Genomic DNA, 17198 nt, shown 5'->3' with positions numbered 1-17198 from the left:
GGACAGATGGGACAGATGGATGAAGGTGCTGAGAAGGAAGATCAGATCAGTGGTAGCTGCTGCTGTGGTAGCAGATGCCTGGTAATGAAACATTATGAAGAGAAATTCATAAAGAACATGCAAAGGTGTATTATGCATCTGTGTGTACTTTATGAATTTCTCTTTGTAAACTGCATCACCATGTTCACTCAGTGAGCAGTTTACTAGGTAGACCTATACACCAGCTTGTCAATGCAAATATTTAATCCGCCACTCATGTGGTAGCAAGCACATAAAGACATGGTCAAGATGTTCAGCTGTTTTTCAGACCAAATGGCTGAATGAGGAAGAAAAGTGATCTAAGTGACTTTGACCATGGACTGATTATTGATGCCAGACAGGGTGGTTTGAGTATTTCAGAAACTGCTGAACTACTGGGATTTTCACGCACAACAGTCTCTAGAGTTTGCAGAGAATGGTCTGAAAAACAAAAATAAATCCAATGAGAAGCAGTTCTGTGGGCAGAAACGCCTTGTTAATGAGAGAGGTCAGAGTAGAAGGGCTAGACTGGTCAAAGCTGGCAGAAAGGTGATAGTAACAGAAAGTATTGCACATTACACCAGTGGTATGCAGAAGAGCAGAAGCCCAATAAGTGAAATAAATACCTCATAAAGTTCTCACTGAGTGTAAATCATCTTGAAGTTATTTATCCCAAAAGCAACTCATTTGTCTGGTCTAAACGAGAACTCAGCAAGAAAGGCACCTCTTTCTTGCCATGTACTTGGCCAGCTCATCACTGCTAATCGCTGCCTCCGATAATGCCTAATGGGTGGTCTCTTACTTTTCTCTCATTAGCAGCCCCACTGGGTAATTATGCCTTTAGTAATAAGGATATGCTACTGGCTGTGTGGAAACTGTGTGGATGAGCTTGGTGCATCAGAGAGGAGTGAAGTGGTCGGCATCAATAACATTCTTTCCCAATGTACTTTCCGGCAAACCAGGTACTAGAACAACACGAACCAGGGCCAGAGGGAGCAGGAATGTAAAACCACACATGGATCACTGCCTGTGCACCGAACTGCAAAAACAATACTCTCAGGCTGACAACCGCTTTATTTATGGTAATTGCCCATGGTCTTGAATTTTGCTGAGAATGTTTTTTTTATTTTTTTACCTCAAAGAGTGGCAGTCGACAAGGTGCAGCCGCTGAGTTGATTAGAACTTGGGTGTAATTTATGGTCCATTTTGTGCCATTCAGGGTTGCATCTCTGCTCAGGTGGGTAATGAATCTGGGGGCTGCCTGACACTTTTACTAGATATAAATCCGTTTCATTTGTGGTTTCTGGCTTGCATTATTTATCTATTCTCCTTCGTTTCATGTATGAATTATGCACAGGAATTTGTCTGTGAGTATTGATTGTAATTAACGCCATGTGAAAACTACTATGTGAAATAACTTTTTTAATACATTTTTTAACTAGTTCTGGTCAGATGCAAATGTTTGCTTCACTGATTATTTGTAAAGTCATTTGACACAAGTATTTGATTTCAATAAGGTATTATTGAACAATTCTTAAATGTAAGTTCCAATTGAAATTATTTGTGAACTTGATTCAAGTCAACACCAGCTACCCTGCTCGGTGAAGCAAAGGGACTACTGGGTAACTAATAATAACTAATGAATACTAGTTTAAGTAGAGTGCATCGCAATATGCTTCTTTCGATTACTGGAAATAGAGAAGACCGTGAGAGTGATGACGCTAACGATTGCCTAGCAACTAAGCAAGTTCCCTTGTCTGCAACTAGCTTCACTCCATATGTTAGTGAAAAAACATCAGCAGGTGGATGGTCGCAGTTTAGGCCACACTGAACCTGCAAAGCCACTAGTGGATGCAAGATAACACCATTCAGAGAGAGTGGCCTCAAAGATGCCCTACAGTTACAATTTCTATGTTCTCCAACCAGGAAAATAGCCTGATTCTTATGTGATTCACAAAACAATAGATATATAGTCATCATATTCATTGCTGTAAGAGTCACTATGTATGTAAAGCTGGTTTGAAAGTATGATATCTGGTCTGCATCAAATGGGGACAAATTTCATATCATAAATACAGTATGTATGGTACGCATAGACATCATTATTCTGAAGAAAACATGAAGGCTTTTTAAGCCTATGCCACTGTGTTTAGTTTTGTTCAGATGAAACGTTTTCCATGGAATAGCCCAGCTCTACAAATGAGAACGGCAGACCAATCAACAGCAGACGTGTAACCCAGCCTGTTTTTTTTTTTTTTCGCTGGGAGATGTCATGGTTGCACACAGCTCATGTAATCTGCTACCCCTGCATTGCGCGAGCACAACACAACCCTCCTTCACCTTCTGTTCCTGTTTGTCTTCAGCGTGGGCGTTCCAGTGTGGTTCCACAGTCGCCGAATGGCCCAGTAATGCAGCCTGTGATGCGCATGTTCTCTGGTCAAACCTTCCCCCGTGGCAGCCTTGATTATGAAATAATCCATAATTACAACAGTCGTTAGAGGACTGCCTGTTGTTCCTGCATTGTGTTCTCGGTCTGTGTGGCTGAAGGATTGCAGAAATTAAATGTATTTTTCAGAATGACAGTCTCTTTCCATGTGGGTGGGGGAAGACTGAGAATGTGGAGGCTCCAGTGATGGGTCTTACAATGAGCACACTGGCAGGTGCATGTTATATGCAACAGTCCGCTATATTTCAGCCACTGCAATTGCCTGACTGACTGCAGGTTCGGCCATGTTTCCTGTTTTCTTCCCTACTGAAAAAAATATGTATGGTAGCATATGAGACCAACTTACAGTGCAGTCTCACCCTAATATCAAATTAAGTTGCACAATTCTTGCATGGAAGCACAATGCTGCAGTTGTGATTGTCATGTGAAGTTTAGTTTTGGAAAGGTACAGAGCAAAGAGACAACGAGAAAGCAGAGAACAATGCTGTGGACATTCTCCTGTTGCTCTTTGGCCTCACCTGAAGCTCTTTCGAGACCGCTAAGGCTCCCTCGATCCGCTTTTTAGCTTCACTGTCTCAGTGAGTGCCGACACAGCTTCGCCTCAGCTTTATTTCTGGTGTGTTAAGTTAATGAGTTGGCCTGAGAAACACTGCTGCATTTCACTCAGCATTTTTTTGTCCCCCAATCCTTCAAATCAGGTGTCATCAAATCTGTGCCTGTTTATTGCAGAAAAGCCTTCACCTCAGTTAGCCCCACTCTTTGCGCAAACTACTTGCAGGACAGTTATTGCACCTGAAGGGAGCCCATCTGCGCTCTTTGTATCCAGACAGATGTGGCTTCTGTCTCAGTCATTTGTAGTTAATTGATGAATATTGGCCGGGGGGCTGGGTGTGGTGTTCTGCATGGAAACAGTAGGCGGGACGTGTCAGGGAAGAGGGAGAGAATAATGGAAAGTAAATATTAACACTAAGAGGCAGCCCCGTGCCTACAGTATGTGTGTTAATGTGAGTGTGTGTGTGTGTGTGAGAGAGAGAGAGAGAGAGAGAGAGAGAGAGAGAGAGATAGAGAGAGAGTAGTAATAGAAGAATAGCCTAATGCATTTGTGGGCATACAAAGTGTCAACAAAGTGATGTGCATGAGTATATGTAAATATTGAACCTTTGTATGTGTATGAGTACAAGAAAGAGTGAGAGAGGGAGAGAGAGAGAGAGAGAGAGAGAGAGAGAGAGAGAGTGAGAGAGGGAGACAGAGCTGAGACGGTGCTTATACTGCATTATTGCTGAGTCATGGCGGTTGAGCCGTGACTGCTGTGCTGATGCTGGAAGGCCCAGCCACGCTGCTCCATGGCTGGTGGTGCTGTGGTGCATATTGCTATAGAGGGGGGCTCCAGCAAGGCAAGCCTATTTGTTCTGCCCACAGAGGCCAGTGAAGCACTCCTGTTCACACATGCGGGGATCAGGAGAAACTCAACCAGGGAGGGGCAGGAGCAGTAGGGAGGCGAGCACTTTAGACCCAGTGAATGATTTGAAGGAGGCTCTGAGTGCCGTCTGAACGCTTAATTTATGGCCATTTGTTCTGCTGGCTGGTCAGGTGCTGTGCTTATTTCTCACTCGTGTACTGTAGGAGACTTTCCGAGTGCTGCAACCCACACAAACGGTACGTCACCATCATCGCATCAATGAGGAAATAGCATTGAGAACAGTGGATTTTCAGCTCGTCTCAGACGGAATTAATGTGGTGTCACTGGAGTTCTGAATGTCAAAAATCGGATCTTGGACTGAAATTGAATTCCACTTATTAAAAGGGCAGGTTTTTTACTGGTACGGCTGGCCCATTTACTGAAAGGGCACACTTCAGCGACATGTCTGTGGTAATTGGGGTTGAATATGCGTGCGTTTAGTCATGACAATGTCTGTTCATGGCTGTATATTGTTCCATAGGAGACACTTAGTAGTGTCTCACACAAACAGTGTTCCTAGTCAAGCACAAAGCTAATCAATGCAGAGCATTTTTTCAGGGTGGGGATTTTCAACAAAAAAAATAAGAAGAATGAAACATTCCTCAAACTGGGGCAGAGAAATATCATGTGTGGTCCTACAGAGAGTTGTGTTCTTCCTTGGAGTCTCTACACAGCTCTGCACTCTTGTGATTGGCTCAGCTCCACTGTGGCCCCAATACCGAAAGGGAGCCACTTCAACACCTGAATCCCTAAGGGGTCCTGGAGAGTGAAGAGCTCACTTCTCAAAGTCTAACTTTTAAATGTACCTCCCCGGGGGAATCTCTGATAAAATATCCCTCATATTTTTCCAGCCGTCCCAGTGAAACGCTGTCAGTAAGGGCCTATTTTTACCAGAACATTTTCAAAGACATGACGTTTTCTTTTTATACTTAGCTGCATTGCTTCCATAGCTGCTGCTTTCTTCAGTTATAGGCCCAATTATTGGAATTCTATTGGGATACCATTGCTACTGCAACTTTAACTGCTACTAATAATGAGAAACAATACAGGTGACCCTCTGTATGGACCCTATCTTATGGGAAGGGTTTACTGTCCAGAGAAGGGGTGATGTTGACCCAAGCGGTCAAAACCCAATTCTTGGTCTTGTTGAGAGATTGCTCACGAGCACCAGCGTGCTTGGCCCCACTATAGGTGTTTCAGCCACCAGTTTGTTAACAATACGGTAAAAATATTCACTCAATCCATTATTTCCCACAAGAAAATAAAGACTTAAGTGTTTTTTCTTTGTTTAATGTCTCCCCATTTGCCAATTTGTTAAGTTATTGTAATGTATTATTTGGACAATATAGAAATATTTTGTGGATGAATCAGGAGCAGTTTGCATTGCTGCCCAGTCACTGTGTCTCATGTGTTTAGTGGACAACTTGACAAGTTGATTCGGCCCATTTATGGCCCTCTTCTCCCTACTCTCTGGCTCCAAGTGGCAGCAACTGAAAACTCCACTTCCGCAGGGTGTCAAAACACCTTTCACAAGCCCATGGGAAGTAAAAGACGTCTCAGACACTTGATGCATATTTTTCCCACAGTCTATGTCTTGACCTCACTTTAACAGTGTAATGATGCTAATCAGTTCTGTATTTGTATAATTGTTTTTTACAATATAATTAATGTATCTGTTATGATTATGCTTTTTTCATTATGCTCTTGGAAGAACATTGCCTAATTCTCTGCTAAGAGCAATTCCAGTACTATTTATTATCTGTCTAATTGAACTAATGGATGATTTGTCTACAGAGAATAACTTGTGGTGCACAAATTGCTAGTATTGTCAGCATGGAGATAAATAGTAAAAGACAACTGTATCTGTGTTGATATCACAATACCTATTTTAAATGTAAACTCCCTGATTTCTTCTGAAAAGCGTTTCAGACAAAAGGCTGTCTCCGTGTGTGATGCAGTAACACCTGGGACATGTGAGTTATGGCCCAGGTTTTATTAGCAGTCAAAGGCAGATGCACGTATTTCACCCAGAGCTCAGAGTCCGTGCCAGGAATGGAGTGCCGTCGCTGGGGCAACGCTGGCACTTTGGGCCGGAGGTTTATCCTCGGTCTGCACCTCTTCCATCTGTCAAAAGTTGCTACCTCAGCCAAGGGTGCTGCCCGGCACCAGGGTAACCACTCTGTTACACTGGCTTTTGATCCGTTCAGCCACAGCAGTGCTGACCTGGGTTTTTTCAGGTACTCATAGGGCAAGATTCAAGCTTCATTTTCTTCCAGAACCTGTCAGAACCTTTTTCTTGCTGTTTGATGATCATTTCAGGCATGTTTATTAGGAGCGTTCTGTAAAGACACCACTGGAAGAAAACCTGACTGCTTGCTTTGCCTCCAGCGCTCATTTCGAGCTGGCGGTTCATTTTCCTATCGCCTTGAACTCAGCGTAGACTTCCCGCTTCGTCTTGGTTTCCATGGTATCTTCAACCATATGTCAGTGCAGCATATTTCCAGCTTTGGTGACAGCTGATATTGTTTTCCAGGCCACGTGTCGAGCACCATTTTACACATGGAGCTGCCTCGGAGGGGAAGCAGCGTAGAACAGATGTGCCCCTTCCCACCTCACTCCCCCCAACCAGGCTGTAATTCTCCCACACTTTCATGTCAGTGCCAGGGTGGCACACTTCTTAACTCGTGTTTGGGTGGAGCTATTCCAGCCCAATATGAATATAATTATAAGTGTTTTGAACATAACCCTGTGTAAGCAAAGGTCCGCAAAGCCTCTCGCATGCGCACCATCTTCAGAGACACCACGCTGCAGCTCTGCTGGAGAGCGAACACGTTGCCGCGGTTACCAAGGCCAGAGAACTGACCGAATCTTCAGTTGTCTGCACAACATGCCTAGGGATGTAGTGTTCTTGCATTAAAGGCATACTATGGAGAATTTCCAACTTGGAAATATTAGAAAACAAACATGCTCAGTTATTATTATGATACAATAATAATAACAATACCTTGCTTGTCTACTTTTATGTGTTATTCTAACGGGTCACTTCTGGGTGTGGGCCATATTTATTTTTGTATTGTATCTGAAAAGAATGAGTCCAATACACTGAACTCATATGTTCTCTGATCCATTAGAAGGAGGGCAAGAGGAGACATGTATGGATTGACAACTACAGTGGTGACCAGTGGTGAGATTAGCCTTGGTGGCTAACCATTAAGCAAGTGGCTGGCTAACATTCAGTAAGAGTAGGTAGCCTCATTATGGCAAACTAAATTCATACGTCACCTGTTATTATATTCAATTACAGTTACATTCAGTTCAAGAGATTCTACTGGCTTATTTTGGGCAGAAAGTTCATGCCTAGCCTCCCAGACTTTCAGAAGACTTGAAATGGCTGATAAAAATAGAAGTGACGATGAATTGATGTGTTTGTGAGTATGTGTGCTTATGTTACAGAATTGTGCTTCCTTCCAGGCAGGCTAGAGGCAGACTGAAATCCACTGGTGTCAGCAGTGGCTAGTACCACCACTAACAACATTTAACTAAATACAAACACAAGTAGGGTCAGTAAAAAATCTAGCTAAATGGCTTCTGTCGTCGGTCAGGGTTGAAAATGGGGGCATAGACATTTTTTGTATGTACACAAAGGTCCTCATCAAGGCCTAAAATTGTGCATAGTCTGCCTTTAAGAAGTCTCCACACCAGTTGGTGATATTACACAATTTTTGGGTTGCATGAAAATATTGGGATTATATTGGTATTTGTCAATAATGGTTTAAAACAAATTTACCAGTACTGGCCTGATGCTAAGATTATGGCTACAAAAGATTATTGATACAGCATGCAGTACGTGTGTGTACCAGAGACGCAATGCAAATGTACGTGTAAATATTTAAAGGAGTCACACGACCAATACGTGTAGGGCAATATCAAGGCATTTCTGGTATTAATAATAAAATAAGCAAGTTATGTTGCAGTTAATATTTGCACTATGATGTAGACAAAACAGGGCAGCATCAGCATCGGCCAGCAAGGCCAGACAAATATTGTTAATTTCCCCCCCTTCAGCCTCCTAGCACCAGCTCCTTGGCTCTGGAATGTCTCTATTCTTCCAGGGTTTGATAGGAATCCATCAGTGTATACCTTCTTCTTTAGTCGAATTCTATAATAAACCCACAATTAGAGAAATCGAAATTCTCATAAACCAAATATTGTTTTAGCAGTTACATGACAGGCTGCTGCACATCATCATTTGACCCCATGAGAAAATGGTTCACAATGGAGTCACTCTGAGCACACTTCCGATGAGAAAGCTCTGGCTAATAAAGGGCTAGTATTAATTAATTACACAGTTGCACAGTTAACTCGGCTCACCTGGTTTCTTGGGGCTAAAGTGTTTTTTGTTGTTCAGGTGAAAACAAAAACCAGCAGACCCTGTGGCTCCCCAGGACCAGGGTTGGCCACCTCTGGAGTAGAGGATCACTACATTAAAGTAGCCATTGTTCAATCCACCGGATAACCACTGAATGAATCTTCCTTCCATTAGCATAAGCGACACAGTCAGTGTGTTGTATATAATGTGCCATATATAAAACAAGACTGTTTGCCAATTTCTGTGTCAGTTATTTATGCTGTGTGCTGTCTATACCATGGAACAGCGGTTCTCAAGTTCGGTCCTGGGGACTTCCTGTATATGCTGGTTTTTGTTCCAACTACAATTTAAATCCCAGAATTTTAGTGAGCTGTTTTTCTTAATTAGGTGCCCTTCATGTTTAGCAGGATTATTTACCCCCTTAATCACATTTATGTCACAAATACTACAGTATCCATGCCATGACGAATAAACGTTCACATTGTGCTTACCATGCTATATTGCAAACCATTTTTTATCAAGTTAAAGACTGAGATATAAAGAGGTGAATCAATAAGCTCCTAAATAGGTTGTTGAACACGTATTTCAGTTTACTTAAACTTATTAACACAATGCAGGTTTGGCTTGTTATTATTTGCTTTGTCTTTTAATTGTTCTCTATTGACCAAATGGTTAGTGGCTAGGTGTCCACACTTACACAAGTTTATTGGTTCAGCTCAGTTTCTAATGTGATCGCTTTATACCTTTCTTTTTGTAGTTGTTTGCCACATAGCACATTGTGAATATTGGACTTTTATTCTTCACCTCATGGCATAGCTATTTTTAATATGGCTTTAATGGGAAATAATCCCTCTAAACATCAAAAGATAAACAAACAGCTTGCTAAAAAATCTGGGCTTGCACCTGTGGTTGGAACAAAAAACAGTATACACAGGAAGAACCACTGCTATAGAACACTAGGGACTTCATGCTGGGTAATTACATTTTGAGGTCTTGGAATTTCAGCTCTTTTCCTATCCTAAATGCAGAAGTAACTTTGAATTCACAATGTTGGCTTCAGTGTTTGAAAGCTCTGGTCAGAATTATCTGTCCACTGAGGTCATGAAGGGTCCACCAGTAAATGCTGTAAATGCTGTTGGTGTGTTGTGAGGAATGAAAAAGTCATGCAGAAGCCCATTAAGCATACAAAAATACAAAACCATTTGTGTTATCTGCTCTTTTCCATGCTAATGCATGCTACTGCAAAATCTAATTGTTATCCATATGAATGTTAATGTTACATTAGCATAACTCTCTGATAGGTTCCCAGGAGGGAAGGCAGGGAGCTGAAATTCAATATTACAGTATAAACATCTGAAACTGATACTGGCATTAGATAACTCTCAATGGAGTTGGTATGGATATGTATCTTCTGGTAACTGCTTTGCTTATCAGAGCTGGACTATGACATTTTCCGTGGGATAAAATGTTAGTTACTTCATGGATTTTCAATTATTGTTTACAGGTTTAGCTCTAATGAGACTATCCTATTCTGTGAACATCTATGTTAACAATCTCTATTATTGAAATTAGCAGATAGATGGTTAAATTAATTAATTTCAAAATATTCAGAATTGCATACGTTTCCATGCATCATAAGTGTATTCTTTTGAAAATCAAGCATGCACCAAGGTAGCTGAGATTAGTGTAGCAGAAACTGTAAAAAAATCACACTACTTTTGTAATCGTTGAATTTGTTGAACTTTGGCTTTTCATTTGGAATTCTGTCACAGAAAAACAGATTCCCTGCTAATTTGCTGAATGATTTAACGGAACACTGCTCATCTGAGACACACTGACAGCTGTCTCGTGAGTATTTTGTTTACCTTTGGCAATATGATCCTGGTATGCCAGATGTTAATGGTCCATTAGGAGGAAGTATGCTGTACGTTCAGCATACATTTCGTGCATAAGAAACGCTATCACTCATTTCAGATTACAGATTGTACAGTTTGTTCTGTTGACATGGGGGAAAAACAGATGCACTGAAATTGTATTAAGCACTGAAACGGTACAGATCAAGCATCCCTATATAAAAAAGCTAGGTGAGTTTGCACAGTGAATTGAATATTAGAGTTCAACTGTGCTGAGTATGTCCAGACTTACTGCACAGTCTCCAGACAGAAATGTATAGATCACCTGTCAATCCCCATCTGAGGCTAACCTTTGGGAATTGCTAGCAACTTTGGCAAGATTTCACAAAATACAACCAAATTGTAATGGACTTGATATCTTGATAATGGCAGGGGGAAAGTATATCTGGGTTTAAATAGGATTTTCTTGGCAATGTAAAGCATGGCCTGCACGATTACATGCTGTATATGTAACTGGTGTCCATTTTTAGTCGCCTGCTTCTTGGTACTATTTGATTCCCAAAGTAAGACTTAGTAAAGCCAGAGTGACCTTCTGCACCATCCTCTGCTATTCATAGAGCAGGTTGTGGGTGTCTTACTTCCTGGATGGGCTGTAATATCTCCAACACCTCTTATTTTTAAAGCATCCCTGTTTCATGACCATGCAAACCTTGTTCTTTTCTAAGTGGTGGAGTGGGTTAAAGGGTTAAGTCAATCTCTAGAATTGACGTGAGCCAGCCTGGCTGAAACTGATTGCCGAACTCGCCCACTTGTGCCGGCAGGGGAACATGCTGTCATCCCATTAGTTGTCCATCTGCAGAGGACCGGAGCAACACATTTCTGTGAGGACATCCACGGTGCTTGCGCTGCACAGGAAGTGACATCATCACCATTCCCAGAACTCCCACAACATTCCCAGCATATGCTCAATGGTACGTACTGTGTTTGGGAAAGTAGGCCCAATAATGTTCATGTTCTGTTAATGATGGTGGATAAATTTCTAATATTTACAGGATTTGAGAATGGATTATTTTCTTTTTCCCTTTCCTTGCGGTTGTGATTTTTAAGATTGTTTTTCATACATGATTACATTGTCAGCTTTCATTTAATATATATAATCATGAGATGTAATCTCTTGGCAGTGACACTGTATAAAAAGGGGTGCACTTCATACGTGGTTCACATGACATGGATGTAAATACCAACAAATTAAGACAGACAGTCTCTACATATTCTCATATTCATTGTTTTCAAATCCAATGTGCTGGAGTACAGAGCCAAAAAGCAACAATTGTGTCACTGTCCTAATACTTACTGACTGCACTAATAAAAGTGTATGGCATTACAGTGAAAGCACTGCTGTTGACATGCCTCTCTCTGTCTTTTGTATTGTCTTGCTTCAGAAATCAAGAATTAAACCAAACCACATATTTAAAGAACTCTGCAAGAAACCTAAAACATGACATACACGGACTCAATCATAAACACTTTCATCTCATTGCATCTTCTTCTTCTTTGAGGTGCAATAGCTGCAAGATGTAATTTACAATTTGCTAAATTTGGGGACTGAAGGGGACAAAGATGGTTGAATTGAAGTCTATCTATTTACATCATTAATCCTCGGCTTGTCTGAGGTTCGATTAATCATTGGGGTTGACTTTTATACAGTATTGGACTGTTCTGGGACAACAGGATCGCACCCTCAGCTTGGCTTTGTGTTATTGACTTGAAGACAAATTAACCCTTCTACTCAATAATTCGCTTTATTTTCTTCTTGTCATAGATCATTCTCACTGACTGACTTATTAAGATTCATTTGAATCAGTTCAAGATCTCAGTTAGTGCCCAAAGTGTAATATTTTGTAGATATAAAGTAAGCGTTTGACAGATGAGAAATGTCACAGACAATGACTGTCCCCCTCAGTCTCTGCTTCACTCTGATATAAAGCTATACACTAGTGCTAGCTTCATGACTTTATTCTTGTATGACTACGGCAGCATTGCGGGAATGGTTTCATAACATCCCATTGAGCCTCTGATAATGTTTGAGAACTCCACCTCATAGATTCAGTTGAAGTTCTATCACCTGATGCATTGATTGCCTATAATCGCAATTAAATAAAATGGGTGACTTGTGGTCCGTATTACATCACATGGACTTTGGAGGGTGAGGTATAACTGTGGTGAAACTGTTATAATCATGGTTTTTTTTGCAATGTTACATTACATTACTGTTTCCTTTTTTTACATTTATACAGCCTGATATACATCGATGAGCCAAAACGGTATTCCCCGTTGGCATTAGTCTCTTTCAGCAGGATAATGGGCCCTGCCTCACTGCACAAATTGTTTGGGAATAGTTTGAGGAACATGGTGAAGAGTTCTAGGGATGTGCTGGAACAAGAAGTCCAATGCACGGTGGGTCCACCTCAACTTACAGGACTTAAACAATCTGCTGCTAACGTCTTGGTGCCAGATACCACAGGGCACCTTCAGAGGTCTTGTAGAGTCCATGCCCGGCGGGTTAGAGACGTTTTGCTGGCACATGGAGGACCAACAGCAGGTGGTCATGTTTTGGCTCATCAGTTTACACTGAAACAATGCTGGTTAGGTACCTTGGTCAAAGGTGTCCTTCCAGTTACTCAGATGGTTAGACAATCAACTGATCAAGACCCTACAGTTTCTTTATACATGATATTGAACATTTTATGTTCCTTTTGAATGTTTATGATGTTCTGATGAATGTCAAACATATTTAAAAAATCTTTTCCTCACATTTTAATATTTAGTTAATTCAAGGCCTGCTGGGCTTAAAATGATATATTTGTCTCTACAGCATGTTCTATGTCCTTAGGCAATATGGCTTTACTTAGGCAATATGGCTTTACTCAACTGATGTTGCTTGGCATCCCACTGAACAAAATTACTGCATGTTCCCCAAGATTTGATTACTTAATTTGCACTAATACTTCACTAAAATGGTCCAAATTAAGATTTAGCTCTATAATTGCACAATTTTGTGTTCTGCTTGAAAGCCTTTCAAATGTTACAGTGAGCTCCAGAATTATTGGCACCCTTAATAAAAATGAAAAAAGGCTGCATATAATAAACAATGTGGATAATGATCTATATTTTATGTTCAGATGTATGAAAATGATATACTTTTATTTCGATACATTTACTTCTTCAGAAAGGTTTTATCTTTCATTATGCAACAGTTTGAGGAAATGGTCCTCCGTGCTACTGTAGACAGAAAAGGATGAGGTGCCCATGTGATGCCAAAAGTGGACAGATAATTGGTAATACCAGCTATCCATTGGGGGAAGATTAATGATAATGATAATTCCTTGCATTTGTATAGCACTTGTCTCACCGGCAGCGACTCAAAAAAATTTAAATAAAAGGGCGTAAAACATATGGAATGGTTGGAAACTTGCCAGGAAGAGGATGCAAGGGCATATTATTTCCACAGACAGCAACAAAGATGGTGTGGAAGGCCATAAGTAACCCTAGGATTGCGGTTTAAGAATCCTTGAAAAAAAAGTGGCACCTCCATACCAGCAAACTCTTTGGAAGGGTGGCTTGAAGACGGCCCTTACTGAGCACAATAAGCAAAACCAAGCATCTTGAGTTTGCCAAATCTCATTGGAATTATGACTGGAGGAGAGCGTTATGGTCGGATTAGACCAAAATTTTACGTTTTGGCCATACACGCCATCGACATGTTGGCAAAATGGAATGCATAGAGGGAGAAGGACCTCATACCTACTGTCAAAGCATGTTCTGCAATGGCCATTAAAGCCCATGAAAAACATGTAATCTTGACAGAAGAGGGATGGTATCCCAAGGATATCAATGATTCTGAGAAGTTCTGCATGGAGAAATGGTCAAATATCACACAAAATGTATCACTCTCGTCAGGAATTATAGGAAAAGGCTCATGGCTGTCATCTTTGCCAATAATTGTGGAACCTGTTTCTTGGGGAAATAATTGTTTTACATTTCAAGACTTCATTTAAAGTTAATTCCATTTGAATCGTGAATAAACACACTACTTTATCCGTGTTGAAAATAAAGCTTATGTCAATAACTGTATTCTTTTTTGCAGTCTACAGTACTTTTTGTGCATATTTATCAAGGGTGCCAATAATTCTGGAGGCCACAGTATATGGTCTCATCGTACTACTCTCTGATCCTGCTTTACAACTTCCAATTTATTTTTCTCAGTTGATTGAGGGAGAGTGATTACAGTTCCTTGGGGGCAAGACTTGGCAATGCACCATTTTCACAATTATTAGGCACTAAATAGAGAAACAGTGGCTTGGTCCCTAAGATCTACATCTCACTCTAAAAACTATCACTCAAGTCTTTATCAGTTAACAGTTTAACACACAAGTGAAAAAGGATTTTGTACCACTTGCTAATGAGATTCACTGAGAGAGAGTGTGGCAGAATATATATTCATCATCTGGAAATCCAGAACTATTAAAATGATTCATTACAGTTTTTCCCACAGATCATACCTGACACCTAGTTTTTTAGCATGCGGCTTAATTCATCACCCCACTATTTCTTTTACCCTTAGGGTATTCTTTGCACTTTTCTAATGGAGACTAATCTCAGCTATAATAATAATATAATAGTGGTTGCCGGGCAAGGGTGGGCATGAGAAAGCATTTTGAATTTTGTTTTGTATATACCCTGGAGACCCAGCTGTATAAAAGTTAAACATATACATTTTACACTAACATGAGTCTTCACTGACAAAAACATGTTGCAGTGAAAATATTTTTAAAAATGTAAGTCTAGGGATTAACTTGTAGAGGACAAAAATGAATTGCCAGGTCTTCAGAGAATATATTTGCGGGTGTGGAGGTTGAGACTCTCTGTCTCAATTATTTATTTATGTACTTTTGCTTCTGCTTTAAAAAAATAAACCCATTAAAAACTGACCACATAAAAGTGTTCCCAGAACTCTGGCCCATCTGCATCTGGCCAGGGGCCTTTCAGCAAGCGCACTAATAATAATTAAATCTGAGCGGAAAGAGCACTTTCTCGTCAAAGCTGAAGAGCAATAAAGCAATGCAATGAGAGCAGTCTGGGTGACATATTGCTGGCTACCTGTTGCTGCGGCAGATTAAGAGTGCTGCTCTGTGGTATTTTAATGCAAATGGGATTTTTTTTTATTTTGCTTTCTCACCAGGGCTGATACGGTATCGTTGCGTGGAAGTCGGTTTTCAAAAGCTCCTGAAAGCAATGAGCAAGACAAGTACACAGCTTGCCCGAAATCTCTGACCGCTACGGGACTGCCATTTGTGTTTTATTCAGACTTTAGACATCATTGATTTCTGCATGGGTGTAAGTCTGTAGAAGTCTCTACTGGCTGTGACCTACAGAAGCAGGGATCTTGCTGGTGAGTTGGGGTGGAGGCCCTATGATCGATGTGGCGGTATTTATTGATTGTGCACTGTGCTTTTTCATTACGAGTGAGCAGACTGTTTAGATTCTGTGTGCGACTTTTTACCCTGATGCACCCGGATACCCCCTGCTTGTTTCTTCTCCAAAGCCGAGCCAGCTTGACGGTAATACTGCCCTCTGGTCTTATCATCAAAGCGAAGAATCTCTGATGCTCCAGGTTGGGCTTGGCTGGGTCTGCTTGATGAATTTTCTCTAATCTTGTGTGGAACTGACAGCTTCTTCAGAAAAGTCTCATCTTGCATTATGCAACAGTTTGAGGAAATGGTCCTCCGTGCTACTGTAGACTGAAACATGGGGTGGCCGTGTGATGCCAAAAGTGGACAGACAATTGGTAATGCCAGCTATCCATTGGGGAAAGATTAATAGTAATAATTGACATTACATTTTTACATTATTGCCATTTGGAAGATGCTTTTATCCAGAGCGACGTACAACAAAGTGCAAAATGCCGAGAGGGAAGTACAATTTCAAATGCTAAGAGAACAACAAAGATAAGGACTAGGGCCTATTTGATTAATAATAATAATAATAATAATAATAATGATTTGCATTTATATAGCGCTTGTCTCACCAGCCGGTGACTCAAAGCAGTTTACAGTGATGAGGGGGAAATCATGAGCCCCAACCACCACTGTGTGCAGCACCCACCTGTGGTCTAGCAGTGACAGCTAGATTAACAGTAGTCAGGAAGTCAACTAATTTGTTTGGTCTGCATCTAGTTGGACTGCCTCAGGCAAGCATACAGAAATGTACTTTGAGTCAATGGTTTGTACGATGACTGTTGCTCACTTGTGTCTAGCATATTTAGCATATCTTGTCCTAGAAAACTCTCTCTCATATTGCACTCATTTGGTTAATGCTAATATCAAAGCCAGTTTGCTGTTTATATGTCTATTATTTAATTTTTGTGTTTAGCAGACACCAATCGCGAATGCATCTTAAAGTAGATTATACAGATAGAAACGTGTGTTTTAATGCTTTCAAACGGTATATCATGTTACCATAGTGATTGAAAATTGTGGCATGAAAAAAGGAATGAATGCAAAAAATGAGGCCAGTCATACTTAAAGGTACAGTAGGTAAAATATTGTTATGAGACCATTGTAAATCCTTTCCAATCATTGGGAAAGGTTCACGACATGTTGACTCAAACATGTTGGGTTTCAAAATGTACAGTTGATGGACCAACACTCTGTACCAAAACATTGTGTAGCTGTACAATAATTCAAGCTCATTTGTTGAAAATTGGCTCTAATTTCCACAGCATGGAGGGGGGGGTAAACTGTGTTGTGAGTGATTGTTGCTGCAATTCCTCTGTTGATTGTTATAAGTCCGAAATTACCTACTGTATCTTTAAGGGGTTAAGTACCTTGCCCAACAATGCCCCACCTTTCCAAATGTTCATCCTTTAATCTTGGTTACACCCATTAAAACTGTTCCTGACAGTGCAGACTTAATAGCCATGCATTAATGCTACTTAACCAGAGTACAGATCTGAGGTCCAACAGTAACTTACTACAATGGAAAAGACTGGCC

This window comes from Conger conger, chromosome 1 (genome assembly GCF_963514075.1).
Source record: "Conger conger chromosome 1, fConCon1.1, whole genome shotgun sequence".
Classification (NCBI taxonomy): domain Eukaryota; kingdom Metazoa; phylum Chordata; class Actinopteri; order Anguilliformes; family Congridae; genus Conger; species Conger conger.
The sequence above is the reverse complement of the archived record's forward strand: the minus strand, read 5'-3'. Positions refer to the sequence as shown.